Raw genomic sequence first — 13,314 nt, forward strand, 5'->3', positions numbered from 1 at the left:
GGAGAAGATGGAGGTGTGAGTATCCACAAAATCACGCTCCATGCCAAGCATGGCAAAGACCTGGCAGTCTTTGAGATGGGGACGAAGTGGCAGACGGCTGCATGGGGCAGGGAGCTAGGAGCAGAGCCACGAAGGAGCCCAGAGCACACAAGTTTTGCATTAGTGATGAGCCAGAGCCAGTTACCCRCACTTAAACAATACCAGGCTTGGGGGAAATTCAGAATCAGACCTGAGCTGCATGGCTTGGCAAAAGTCTGTGCTTACTGTCACATGCCTGACCTCTTGGAAATAACATTAATTCAAAAGTTAAACGTGTTCAGCTGACAGTGATGGAGTATTTGTGTTAAGGAGGAGATTTTTCAGCAGCACGAAATCAACTTACCAGCGGGTTACAAATGCCTCATTTATGTCCTTTAGAAGGCCGGCGTGCAGCAGGCTTGGGCAGGCATTCRCTGCACCGAGGGGTTGTGGTGTGGAGAGCAGAACGTGCCTTTGCAGGGCAAAGATGCCCCCATCGAAGGTCCTGTTTCCAAAGGGACTTCTGAAGATGTGTGGTACCTCTGGAGGCTTTAAAATCGATTATTTAGGGAATTATTTTTACTGGTTTAGTTTACAAGTAGGCAGTTAGACCTGGCAACCATGGGCAAATCTCTTGTAACTGGCTCTGATGGGAGAAAGCAGCGCTGCCATAACTCTGGAGATATCCCTTTCCTCTCTGCACTGTGCTGGCAGCTCACGATACCAGCATGTCAAAATGACATTCACTCTGTATTACGCAGAGCATATAAGAGCTTGTGTTTACATTGTGTCTCCTTTGCCCTTTTCAATTTTGCTTTATTTCTTTTATAGTTTTGTAATTTAAGCAGTACATATTTGGGGATGTTTTTTTCCATGCCTTGTCTAGCTTTATGGCTTGTTCTGGCTGAGGCATCCTTACATGATTTGATTTTGCAAGAAAGAGAATATAGGCTAGCACATATGTATGTAATTGTTCCACTGTGAACCGATCTGTCTGGAGCACTGGGGGAAGATACACACTAATACTTTTTTTCATGCTATTTATGAACCAAATAGCTAGATCCACTAATGATGCAAAATATTAGGAGCTGCAACAATAAGGCTTGCTCTAGTTAGCAGGAAGCATAAAAGTACGGTGGAGCCAGGGAAATGCTCATCAGAGTAATATTTTCATCAGAAACAGGATCTATTGTAACCAGGGGAGATAAGCATGAGTAGGCAAAACCGACGGCGCTCGGAGCCAACGTGCAGCAGCAGCTGCAGATCGTACACTGCTGGGCTCCTCAGAGAAACCAAAGCCTGAGTCCTTTAGCAGCAGGAAACTCTACGTGCTAGGACGAGGTGTGGGTCAGGGCACAGGTAGCGACGTCTCCCAAAACGTGGCCAGCAGTCACGGGACGCAGCAGAAGGCCAGACGGAGGGGCACAGGATCCCACCACAGGAGATCTGCTTAGCCAAGAGGACTGCAAGCAGGAGAGCAATCGAGAAGCACCCAAAAACTGATGCTGATGTAGAGTAGCAAATGCTGCTTAAAAGAAGGTGCATTGCAGTGGCAACGCGGAGTCAGTGCTGCAAGTGCCGCATACTAAGACTTATTTAAAGAGGCTATTGTAAAAGTCTTCGAGCCAGTTAATTACCAGTTTTTGTTATGTCAGGAACTCCTTGAGTTAGAGCAGAAAGAAACTATTCATGAAAATGTTCCAGTTCTGTAGTTTAATGGGACAAATTTACAAAAAAAAAAAAAAAAAAAAAAAAAAAGAGAGAGAAAAGAAAAAAGAGAGAATCTGATAAAATGATTTAGTTTAAACCCTCACAAAGAAAAAAAAACCTGAAATTACATATTGTGCCCCATCTACTCTTGTACAAGCCATTGAATTTGCTGGGGACTTAATTGGACTAATCGCCCATTGCAGTTATGCATGAGGGTGCACAAGATGCATACAGGCCAAGGCACCAGCCTATGAAACACTAGAAAGAGCAATTATCCTATAGCATTTTTTAAAAAAGCAGATGTCCGTGTATGTAAAACCAAGAGGCTTGGCTTGCAGTTAGACTATATTATTGGCAAGTGAGGAATTTCATTTGACTTATTGACCAAGTAGCATTTGAGAGATGTGAGAAAAGGACAAAAGTGACTTTAGCAATGAGAAAACTTCTAGTGGAAAGCAGAAATCTATAGAAGGCATAAGTATAGATTTGCTTCTTGCTTGCTTCAATTTCATTCCTCTGCACCACTGTTTGCTGGGAAGTTACTGGTATACTGCAGTCACTGTGAGGGAATTCAGACTTAGAAGTTCAGTCTGTTCCGAACAAGAATCATACCGTATGCTGCACAGTGAATTGAGCAGCAGATATTGGAGTAAATGGGAGTTTGGAGTCTGTATGATACTATTGGTATTCTTCAGGCGTTTACTTCAATGCCTTCCATTGCTCAGAACATCCTGAAATCATCAGCACGTTTACTCAATTGAGGTTTAAAAGCAACTCAAAACCAGAAACAAATCACAGCTCTGAGCTCTGCTGAAGGTTGGGAGAACACCCGCTCTACTGAAAGGATACTTTCTGAGAGTGCCTGAGTACCTCTGAAATGGCCTGCTGTATATACGCACGTCCTGGTTTCCTCCTCAGAAAGACAGTTTGTTAGGAAATAAACATAATTCTTGTGGGGAAGAAACAAGTTCAGCGTACCACAACGCCCATCTCCCTAATGGTTACCATGCTAAACATGACCACCTCAAGCCTGCCCATATGTCTTCAAGCATCTTGGAGAAACCTTTTAAGATTTTGCACCTATAAACCCATATTTAGAGACAGTGCAGAGGATATTGAAGTCTTTTTGTTATTGGCATCACCTCATCCTTAGTAGACATTTTAGCTCTTGGCCTTTTGTCGCCTGAGCTTTGCACCAAACTTCCTGCTTACTGGTTAAACTGCTGTGCCAAAGGGCAGACCTTCCCCACAGAGCTGGCCCGCATGTAGGCCATGCCATTTCCTTCCCTCTTCCCAGGACCAGTTTCCCATTTGAAGGACTGGTTTCCACCTCCCATGGCTCCCGCTTCCCTGCCCTAGACCTCTGCTCAGGGTGACAGGGTGACCGTGCTGCCTCCTGACTTTCTGGAGCCCAAGACACGAAGCTTTCTGCTCTGTGGGTCTTCAAAGTACTAGCTTGGCCGTATTTTCCATGGTTGGGATTAGCAAGGCTTATATGAACACATGTGGCCTGTCAGGTCTAACAGTGCGCTCACCACCCCCACCCTCCTACATATATTTTTAAATAACTAATTAAAGGATAATGCCGGTGGAACCAAATACTGTCGCAAGATAAAGATCTCACACTGCTAGAGAAACACTAAGTGGAAATGTTTATTTTCAAAGGGAAGAAACGTTGATCACATGCCTAATCCTATAATTTTTAAACAAGTAAAGTTCCTGTGGATTTCAGTAGTGCCTGAGGTGACAACATCCTATTACCAAAGTAATGTTTCTGGATACCAAATGACCATAAATGATGCAGTCATTTTGTCCAAATGAGTCTGGGGCAGTACTGGAACAGATGTTTTCCTCACCTTAATTAGCTTGTTGTATCTTCTAGGTTGGAAGACAAATTTTGCATACTCTGCATTGCACAAGTTTAGATGATGTTTTTAGATGTGCTTTAGGAAACAGTGAGCTGAGGTTTGCATGAAGTTATTGACAGCTCATCAGGGCGATGCAGAAGTCTGAGTTGCTCCTGCAGATTGCCTTCAGTACACTTGAAATCATCTCTTTTTGAATCAAGTATTGGCCTTTCTTCTGTCCTGCAGGTACTTCAGAAACAAGGATTATCTTAAATTTGACTTTTAACTCCTCCTGATCCTCCTGATGTTTACAGCAGGGCGAAGGAGTCCACAACAGCAGCAGGTACGTGTGTTAGCTGCTCTGGTGCTACTTCCTCCCTTCTTGCTCTTTTGCTGTAAGGGATGTGAGATGATTTGGGGTGTCTTAGCCCTCGCTTATGCTCATATTTCTAATCTCCCAGCAGCAGCGTTTCTGGGGGTTCTGTAGGGCACATCCTCCCCAGCCCCACTCCCAAGGAGCGTCTCTCCGAGCTAGTGATATGGATGGGATTGGTACCTTTCCTCCCTCTTGCCCCATGGTAACCTTTTCTCCCACAGCTCTGGACTCGCATTAGATGCTGGATTGTCTTGCAGACAGGTACGTACTGCAGGGGAAATTGGAGGCAGATGCAGACCTGCTTTCCGAGAATAGCTAGTCTGTGAAAGCACGAAGGCTCATCCTAGGCAGAATTAACTCACGTCACCCATTAGTGCTACACAGTGGACGGTGGCTAGTGGTTTTTAGAAATTAAAGCTGCTTTCACAATTAATGAAAATTCATCATTCCATTAGATCATCTCTAACCTGCTGTAATTGTTCTGATTTTTATTTTTTACCTTGTTCTCCAGTTCATGTCTAAATACAAGAAGATGTTTATATTGCATACATTCAGCTTTAATTGGCCCTTAAAAGAAGGTGTTGATTAGAATCTTCTCAACATCAACAGCTACTCGCACAACATTCTGTAATTACTGTTTATTAATTTAGTTCAAGTGGCACAGTTGAAAGCCCTGCTCAGATGGGAGAAGTAAATTGTCACTGGTATTGAATATGTAAATTATGCGCCGTGTAAGTTTCCATGAAGAATGTTTAAAGTTAAATGCTACGTGCATAAAGCCTTCCAGTTTAATCTAATCCAGCCATATGACAGCTCTGCAAAAAGTGTCATGAAAATTTACCATCCCTGGCAAAAAACTACTTGTCTACCCCTTACTTTTTATATATATTTATTATTAACATAATCATGACAATAATAATAATTTATTTTCCACTCAAAAAAAATCATTCATGGTGGTTGGATGGAGATTTGCAAGGCTGCCAATTGAATCTGAACTGCACATTACTGTAGTATAGGCATTCAGCAGCCTGGATTTGTTGCCCTGGTGCAGTAACCCTTCTTTCTCTTTAATTAGCTTATAAAGTCAGAATTTCTTAAACAAAGTACTCATTAAACATTGCCTTGTTACGTTACTTTAAAATGCAATTAAAAGTTTTAAGAGTGCTGCAGAGTTTGTGTACTGTTGTCAGTGTCCATGTCACTCTCTATCAATTTCCACCCACTCACGCAGATCAGAGACCTCCTGTTAAATATAGACAGCACTTTATAGCTCTTGTGTATAGGCTAGGCACAAAAACAATACGCTGATGAGGACGACCTGATTGCAAAGTATACTTCAAGGAAAGAGAGGGGAATGGAGGGAGGATTTCAATGGTTAGAGGAAGGAGGACCCGGGAGTGCGCGTTGTCCTTCCACCTCTGCAGTTGTCTCTCTGTGACCTTCTGCGTGGGAGTAGCTATAAGTTCCTGGTAAGTGTGCTGCTTCCAAGTCTTCCCAAAAAAAGTTGCATAGAAAAAAAAAAAACCCCACACCATTATTATATTGTGTATCTGAAAGAATGAGACCAGACATCTTGTTAAAAAGGGAAGAAAAAATATCCAAATCCTGAGTGTAGCCTGGGCCTTCACCCAGGCCTCACACTCTTGCTGGCTGCTGTTATCGTGAGTGGCACTAATCAATTCCAGGAAATCTCTACACCAAGCACTGTGTCACAGGCGGTTACATCATCCCTGCTAACCTCTAGGGCTTCCTGTTGACATCTCTGGAGCTCTTCTACTACCAAATGGTATTAGACAAAATGCCAAACAGTATTTTTAGCTATCTGTGCCTGCCAAAAGGAATCTGAGAGTTTCCATTGTGCAGCTTTTACCTGCTAGATCTCAACTTTGCTCCCTAAAACACAGCAAACCTTTGTGGGTCTGTCCTAGTGCTTATAAGGATGAAGGGAGCCTATGAGAAGTTTACTGAGATAGAAGGGGCTAATACCTCCACAGATTTTTTTTTTATTTTTAATGTGTCCCAGATTGCTCATCCAGCTTGTCAGTGATCTAACTTCTGTTATAACCTCCACCACAGGAGGCTGTTGCTCTGTTTCTTTCTGAATTCCTCCTCCAGAGATGCTGCTTCCCCATGTGGGATATGCAGCACCTCATGGTGGATCCAGGAGCTCTTCTGCAGGATGTGCCCAACCCTCACAGAGCCATTCCCAGAGGACCCTGGGAGCCTTTCCTTTGGAAATGGATGTGACAGTGCATCATCTTCTCCTTCCCCATTTCCAGCTGCTTCAACCAAAAGAAGCAAGGCTCAAAGTCTTTCCAGATCTACCCTGCAAGACAGTTTCTTCTTGCAACTACCCCTTTCTGCTTCTTGCTTTTGGTCTTTATTTTTCCTTGTTATTATTTGTCTGGTTTATAACTTCCTTTCCTTCTAACAGTCTGATTTTTGTGGCTGTTTCTGTGTTGGTTCGCTGCTGCAGTAGATATCAACAACATGATTAAATTCCAGCTCTGACTGTTGCAACATGAGCGCTCTGCCTTCATTATCCGCGGTGCCTAAAACTATTTGATCTCTAATAAGTTTGCCTGCAAGTGTGCCTCATTTGCATGATGAGGCTAACTGGTGCAGCCTGGTTGCATATTGGTCCGTGATTTCAGATTCTCTTCGATCAGATGTATCAAGCAGAAGGAACTATTAGAATTGCCAGCAACTGTATGTTTTTTTTTAATCTTGCCAGAATGCTGAGAGTCCCAGACAGCCTTAGGCAGGAGGAAACCACTGATAAAAGGCCCTGGAGAGCCCCTCGTGTCTGGTGGCGTGTAAACCAGAGCGGTGCTGGGGCTGGCTGATCTGCTTTGGGGGAACAAGTTGTTAAAATCATTCATTTCGTGAGTACCATTTCCCAACACCACTGACCCCAACCCAGGTGGGAGCTGTCCCCSCAGCTAGGACCTGTCTTTCCAGCTGAGAGCTGGAGATCTCCCCTCACCCAYTGGAGGGTCTCTGTCTCTCCCCCAGCCCGTGTCTCTCCTTCCTGGTCCTGCACGTTGGCATGTGCCAACATTGGCAGTGCCGTCTTGTCATGTGCTTTACTGTCCATGGCTTGCTGGGAAAGAAAATGGGGTTTATTATAGCAAGCCTTTGGGAATATGAACTCTTCTTTGGGTCTGAAATGGAAACAGCAAATTTCAAAACTAAATGTAGTAGAAAACTATGGCTGAAATAATTGTGAAATTTGTGCTGATAGTGCTGGAAATGTTTCAGTTTGCCTATTTCCTTTCTGAGTGATGCTCAGAATAGGCCTGTGGGTCCTAAATGTTCTTCTGTATTCAGTAAGATCCTACAAGATGTGATTTATCCCTTTGCAGTATCTTCTCTGCTTTCAGAATTCACTTTCTTAAATTGTAATGTGTGCCAAATACCTGCCTTTTTATTTGAAACCATTTTTTAATTAAGCTGAATCATTATCTAACACATCAAAATGCCTCTTGATGATTTGAATAGGTCCTAGTTTGAGTTTTTATTTCACACACACAGAAAAAACATGCTGATTTCTTTGGTTCTTAGGCTGGCGGCAGAAGCCAAGGAACTAAACCAGACTGAATCAAACAAAAGAATTCTCAGCATCTCACTGGCAGCATTTGCTTTGGTGTGAACTGTATTTTTTCCCTAGCATATACTTCCAAGAATTTTTAAAAATATCATTCATACATCACCTGCCCTGGCAGACAGCAGTTGTTCCAGAGAAGCTGTTGCTCTCTATTAGGTCAATGACCAGTGAACTAAACATTTTCTACTTAGGCCTTCATGTGATAAAAGCCTAAGAGCTTTGAAGGAGCCATTACTGGCTATTGCCTAGAAGAAATATCCATTTGAAAATTCTGCAATTATGTACTTCTATAATAGCGTGTAAAAGGAGCTCTGGACCCATTATGGGTTATTGAGTAAATAATGTATTTTTAAAAGTGTCTAAGTAATTTATATGATAGCCTGTATTGGCAGCAAAGAGTGACTGTAGACTAAACATTCTGTCTTTCTTTCTTTTTAAAAATCTCATTTAAATCCCTAAATAGCAATTAAAAAGAAATCCCTGATGCAGTTTCAGTATTTCTACAGTAGTCAATAGCTAATGGCTCTGTCTTTACTCCACTGAGGCTGCCATTTTGTGCTGAGCCAGTTTGCTCAGTTCCTCCTGGTCTGCCTTACTTTTCTGCCTTCCTTGGGAAAGGGAGGAAGTTTGCTTATTAAATATCATGTAGAAGTGTCCAGAGACCTCCTAGAGGTCTGACCCCGCAGTATGCACCACCAGAGCTGCTGATAACTAGGAACAGCCATTAGCCAGAAGAGACAAGAGCCCCCGGAAAGAAGACAGGAAGATGTCAATCCCTATTTTAGGGAAAAAGCTGGAAAAAAAATGGTGTGGATTGAGGAAACTATTTTTCAGGATTTTTTTTTCTGTTCAAAATTAAAWAAGTTGAAACAGCTGCTTTTTAAGAAACAGCTGAGTTTGAATCTGAGCTGCACTGAACCTTGGTGTTTACCTCCACATCCCAGCAGACCCACTAGGCCAAGCAGCTAGGAGCTGCCGCATGGCAACTGCCATACTCACATATTATGGATGCCTTAAAATAGCGTCATGGGCCTGACTTTAAAAGACAGGAGAAAAATAACTCTATGTTTATGATGGTGCCCTAGCCATTTTTGGTGGTACTTTCACTGGCGTAAATCAGAGACCAAGTCACTTCATTTGTTGTATTCTTGAACTTTAAGTTTGTATCTGTGCTGTACTAATCCCCTACATGAAATCTCCTAACAGTCCGGAGGAAGCAGACRTCTGTCAGGGGTTCAGAACCCCTTTTTTAAAGGCTGTGCAAAACCTAGCCCTTATGCACCCACATGCATGTTCAAGCAGATCATGTGCTTCCAGTAACTGTGCCGTTCAGTCACACCTCAAGAACATAACCCTTGGACCTGAATTTGAATATATTTGTATAATTTCTCATTGTATAGGAAAAGTGATTTCCATGCACCAAATGGAAATGTGGCATTTTGGCTACCCTCTGGGGAGATGACAAGAGGTGGTATCCATAGCAAGGCCACTGGCAAATGAGAGGCTGTGTTTTTCACACTTGGAGATTTTTCAAGACACTTTGGTTGGCATTGTTAGGAATAAATGAAGATGGGAAAGAATTACATCTCTTGGTAACATAAATGCCTTCCAGAAAACACTGCCTCTGGAGGTGGGTTTTCCCACAGTGCTGTGAAGTTTCACACAGGATTTAAAAAAAAGAAAAAAGAAAAGAAAGAAAAAAAAAAGGAATGGGTAGGTCTGGAGACAACATTTTCTTTAGTGATATTATACCTCCCTCCTCATTTGAGGAACCCTCTTCTGCCYCAAAGACTCAGTTTGAATTCAGTGTAAAAGTAAAGCTCTTATAAATTGAGATAAAGAATCCTAGGGCCATTCTTCTAAGAACAGTATTAATTGCTGTACGGTGTTTCAAACCTAAATAATTTCATTCTACCATTAAAAGAAAATTCCCTCTAATTTCATCTCAAAGCACTTTCCCCTAYTGTCCTGGTCTCTCTTGCATGGCAAGTGAAGAGGGGTCACAGGTATGAAGTGACGTGGGCTGCTTCCAGGCTGATGTTACCTCAGTTACCTCTGCAAGGTAAGTGGGTTTTTAAAGAAAAGCCTGGAAGTGTAGCTAGCATAGTGGGACAAAAAAAGTTTGATTCTCCCATCTCTGTCGGTGTTTTGGGCTTGCCAAGAGGAGGAACAGCAAGGGCCAGTGTGATGCCTGTGGTGTTTCTCCCCTTGAAGGGAGGTTTGGCTTGCTCTATTACTGCTTTAACAAGACATAGGCCTTTAAAGCTGCCACTCTTCCCCTCACGCAAATCTGCAGCACATCTTCCCTTGTTCCATTCTGGGCCGCCAAGAATGGCACTGGTTACTGCAGGAAACCGCTTTTCTTTCTGACCTTGCTTTAGAGACATTAGATTCATTATTTGAGGGCGTGTACGAGATCCTGGAAGCACAGTTTATGTCTACTATGTTGTGAGATCTTTGGTATGATGTTGACTCATTCATTGGCACCTGAGAGAGGTTTGGGGAATTCAGCAAACTTTCAGCAATCCGGTTTGAGAGATTAAACAGAATTATGGCCCACTCAGGTTTGTCCTAATTTTATTAGCTTTTCAGTATTTCTAATTGCATAAACATATGCAGCCAAGTATACAGATGGGGACTGGGAAGACGTACAAGGACAGTCAGGCTCCATAGTCAGCTAATTGGTGGACTAAGTAATAGGGCACTTGAGAAGATTGATTTTTTTTTTTTTTTCAGAACATTTCAGGGTAAGAATCTGTCCCCATTAAACCCGTGACAATTAAGAAAGATTTTAGCCTTAGTTTTTGTTGTAGCTGGGGAAAGAGATGAGAATAAGTATGTAATGAAGATAAAATCCAGGATGAAGGATGATGTTTTGGGCAAAATTAACTATGGATTAGTTTTAGCCAAGGGAAAAGTTATAATATCTCAAAAAGACAGAATGACTGGCCTGATCCATATGGTGACATCCAATGACRTTTGAGCAGGGTCACATGCAAGATGGTTAACAGTTTCAAATACAGCCCAGGCAAATGGGAAGTCATTTTGTGTGAAGGTTGTTACTGATAGCAAATGCCAGGCTTTAATGTTTTCAGAAATATTTTATATTTTCTTTCAGAAAATAAATGTTTTTGCTATGGCTAGGAAAACTCTTGGGCTACAAGACAAAGTATGCTGTGGTTATTTCTGGTCAAATGATACCAGCTGAGGTACTGGCATGACTGTTTGTTTCACTGCTTTCACATGGAATAATATACCTGCCCATATTTGTTAAGGAAATGCTTCTGTTGACTTGCTTTCTCCTATCAAGGCAGAAGGGACAGGATAAACGCGTGTACCCTCAGGAAACACATCGTAGGCACAACATTGAATTAGTCCCAGCTGTATTGGATACCTTTTTTTGAGATCTCTCCCCGTAATGGATCTGGAAGATATTTCCCTTACCTTTGTCTGGGCTGAATACTCGATAGGTGAGTAAAATATAGTTTTTCTTCCTCATGRAAAGTAAAATAAAACAAGCAAGTAGGTCACATATTTGAACCTGGACTTCTCAGCAAAGTTCTTCAAAGACCTTTCAGAAGACAGAATATTTAGTAAACAGTTTGTGAAATATTTTTCCAACAATAAAAGTGCAAGAGAGATTTAATAATATTGGGACTTGTTCTGTTAATGACTTCATTTTCCTCTCCTTCCTGTTCAGGCAGTAACCTACAAACTCTGACCACATCACCAGTGTGAAATTGCTGATTAACCTTTTGACTCTGACCATTGGGACGTCTCTCAACACTAACTGGTAATGCAGAAGACGATTAGTAGTTAATATTGGGATATCCCAGCTTCAGATGTCAAAAGGTCAGTGAAAAACTAAGCATCTTGCTTTTATTGAGCAACTTGGAAACCTCCCCCACTCACATTTCATTTTTCATGATAAATAGGCCAGACTCTTTGAGCTGAGAGAGAGGGGTGTTTTGCTAATGTGTACAGCTGTTAATTGAAAAAGATTTTTTTATGCTTGATCTTCTGGATTACTAAAAGAGATTTGTTGGCGAACTTTAGTTTGTCTTGAACACCCCTTTGTCCAAATACCCTAGCTAATAATAACACTTTGTTCTTTCTGCAACAGCCATGAAGGGATTTTGAGTGGAATACTCATTTTCTTTAAGTCATATCTGYCAGTAATCATTCTTGGCTTAAGATCAGCTGCCATGTATGTGTTTTATAAAAATATAACACCAGTTCTGTGCTCAAAACTATCCTCTTTTAGGCAAAGGCTTCAGCACAAGCTGGTTCTCCATATCTACCATAAAGGCTATTTATCACAGATCTTGGTCTTTAAAACAGAAAGATAATGTTAAAACATGTTGATTACCCTTTCCTTACCACTATCATTCACAAACCATCTTTTCTAATTATGGTATTAGGACATTTACATAACTGGGAAAAGGGTCCTTTAACTACGTTTCTATTATGTTTGGCACTTGTGTGAAAGGATATTATATTCATGTGCATTAGAGATTGCTTATAAAAGATCAAGACAATAATAGCAGATCAGACGATAAAGGTTCCCTTTTCTCCTCCCAGACAGGCTGTCTCTGACAGAAGAATACAGTTCATCAAAAGTGTCTGCAGGTTGTCAAACTCGGTGAGATTTGGGGACACTCGGAGGCTGTCATGGCCAACAAGAAGATTTTCTGTAGGGTTCTGCCATCATTCACCCTCAGGAAATAATCACTCACTACATACTGCATGCTCTCATGATAGAGCTCTATTTGAGAGAAAAGAGCCATTTTATCAAAGGACAATATATCCCTTCTCCTGGTCCATGCAGCTTCCATTATCAGACCATAATAAATCATATTTATGTTCTCAGTTAATAAGACTGATTACAATGCAGGTTACAGGCATGGGAAAAGCAAAGCAGGTGAAAAGATGTTTTAATGAAAATATGATAAGCAAACAGCTTCTTGTGAACATTTCAGGCTGTTATTTGTAATGATCACAGGCAATTTTTGATACATCTTCTTTAGCAATGGTTTAAGCTGCATAAATTGGCTTGCCACTTTATACGTTGAAATAGGAAGAATCCCAGTGTCCTTCTTATGTTGTCTAGAATCATTATATACATTATAAGCATAAAATGAGTTTAATGTATGTGCTTTGAAAAGAAGGGGAAAACAGAAAATCAGTGAAGACTGATTTTAATGCTGCTCAAAATGATTTTGAAATTTTCTACTCATCTTTGTTACTAACGGTGCATTTTCCATGAAATTTAGGAATGACATGTACTGCTTTCATCTCCTTAAAATTAATATACTGTTCTTTCTGTTTTTCTCAATTTCTTCAAAGTTCCTTTTAGAACACTGTACAAAAAGACAGAAGGAAATTCTCCATTCAGTGCGTGAGCATAACTGCTATTAATACCGAGGGGAGTTAAGTGTGTGCCTCTAGAAAAGAATATACCCAGCRTTTCATATTGAAAGGTATGTTATTTAAGAGCTGCAAGCATGTTTAGCTCCAGCATATTTGGCACACTCAAGGGCCAGCTTCCTTAGGATTTTTGGGGGTGATTAAGCTCTTTTTTTTTCTTGGTAAAATACAAGTTCTGCAGCAGTTGGAACATATAACTGGTCAGAGGGAAGTAGCTGATGGAATATTTTGCTCTCATCTTGTGGAAAGTCTTCTTTCCCAGCTGTTAAGTTCAGCATACTTTCAAGGCGAAGTTAGAAAATTAAGGCATAATCTCTTTTGGTTGATGT

General features: G+C 41.3%; 2 long non-coding RNA genes across 2 annotated transcripts; both read left to right on the plus strand.

The window, feature by feature from the left end:
• The first annotated feature begins 10,904 nt into the window (after nucleotides 1-10,904).
• On the plus strand, nucleotides 10,905-11,318 carry LOC112946135. Its single transcript, XR_003249161.1, has 2 exons — nucleotides 10,905-11,028; nucleotides 11,259-11,318. It is a non-coding gene; the product is annotated as an uncharacterized LOC112946135 (long non-coding RNA).
• Nucleotides 11,319-12,140: 822 nt separating this feature from the next.
• Nucleotides 12,141-12,995, plus strand: LOC112946132. The gene is made up of 2 exons (XR_003249160.1): nucleotides 12,141-12,200; nucleotides 12,905-12,995. It is a non-coding gene; the product is annotated as an uncharacterized LOC112946132 (long non-coding RNA).
• The last annotated feature ends 319 nt before the right edge of the window (nucleotides 12,996-13,314 follow it).

The sequence above is a fragment of the Nothoprocta perdicaria genome, unplaced genomic scaffold (genome assembly GCF_003342845.1).
Source record: "Nothoprocta perdicaria isolate Ctin4 unplaced genomic scaffold, notPer1 scaffold_20, whole genome shotgun sequence".
Classification (NCBI taxonomy): domain Eukaryota; kingdom Metazoa; phylum Chordata; class Aves; order Tinamiformes; family Tinamidae; genus Nothoprocta; species Nothoprocta perdicaria.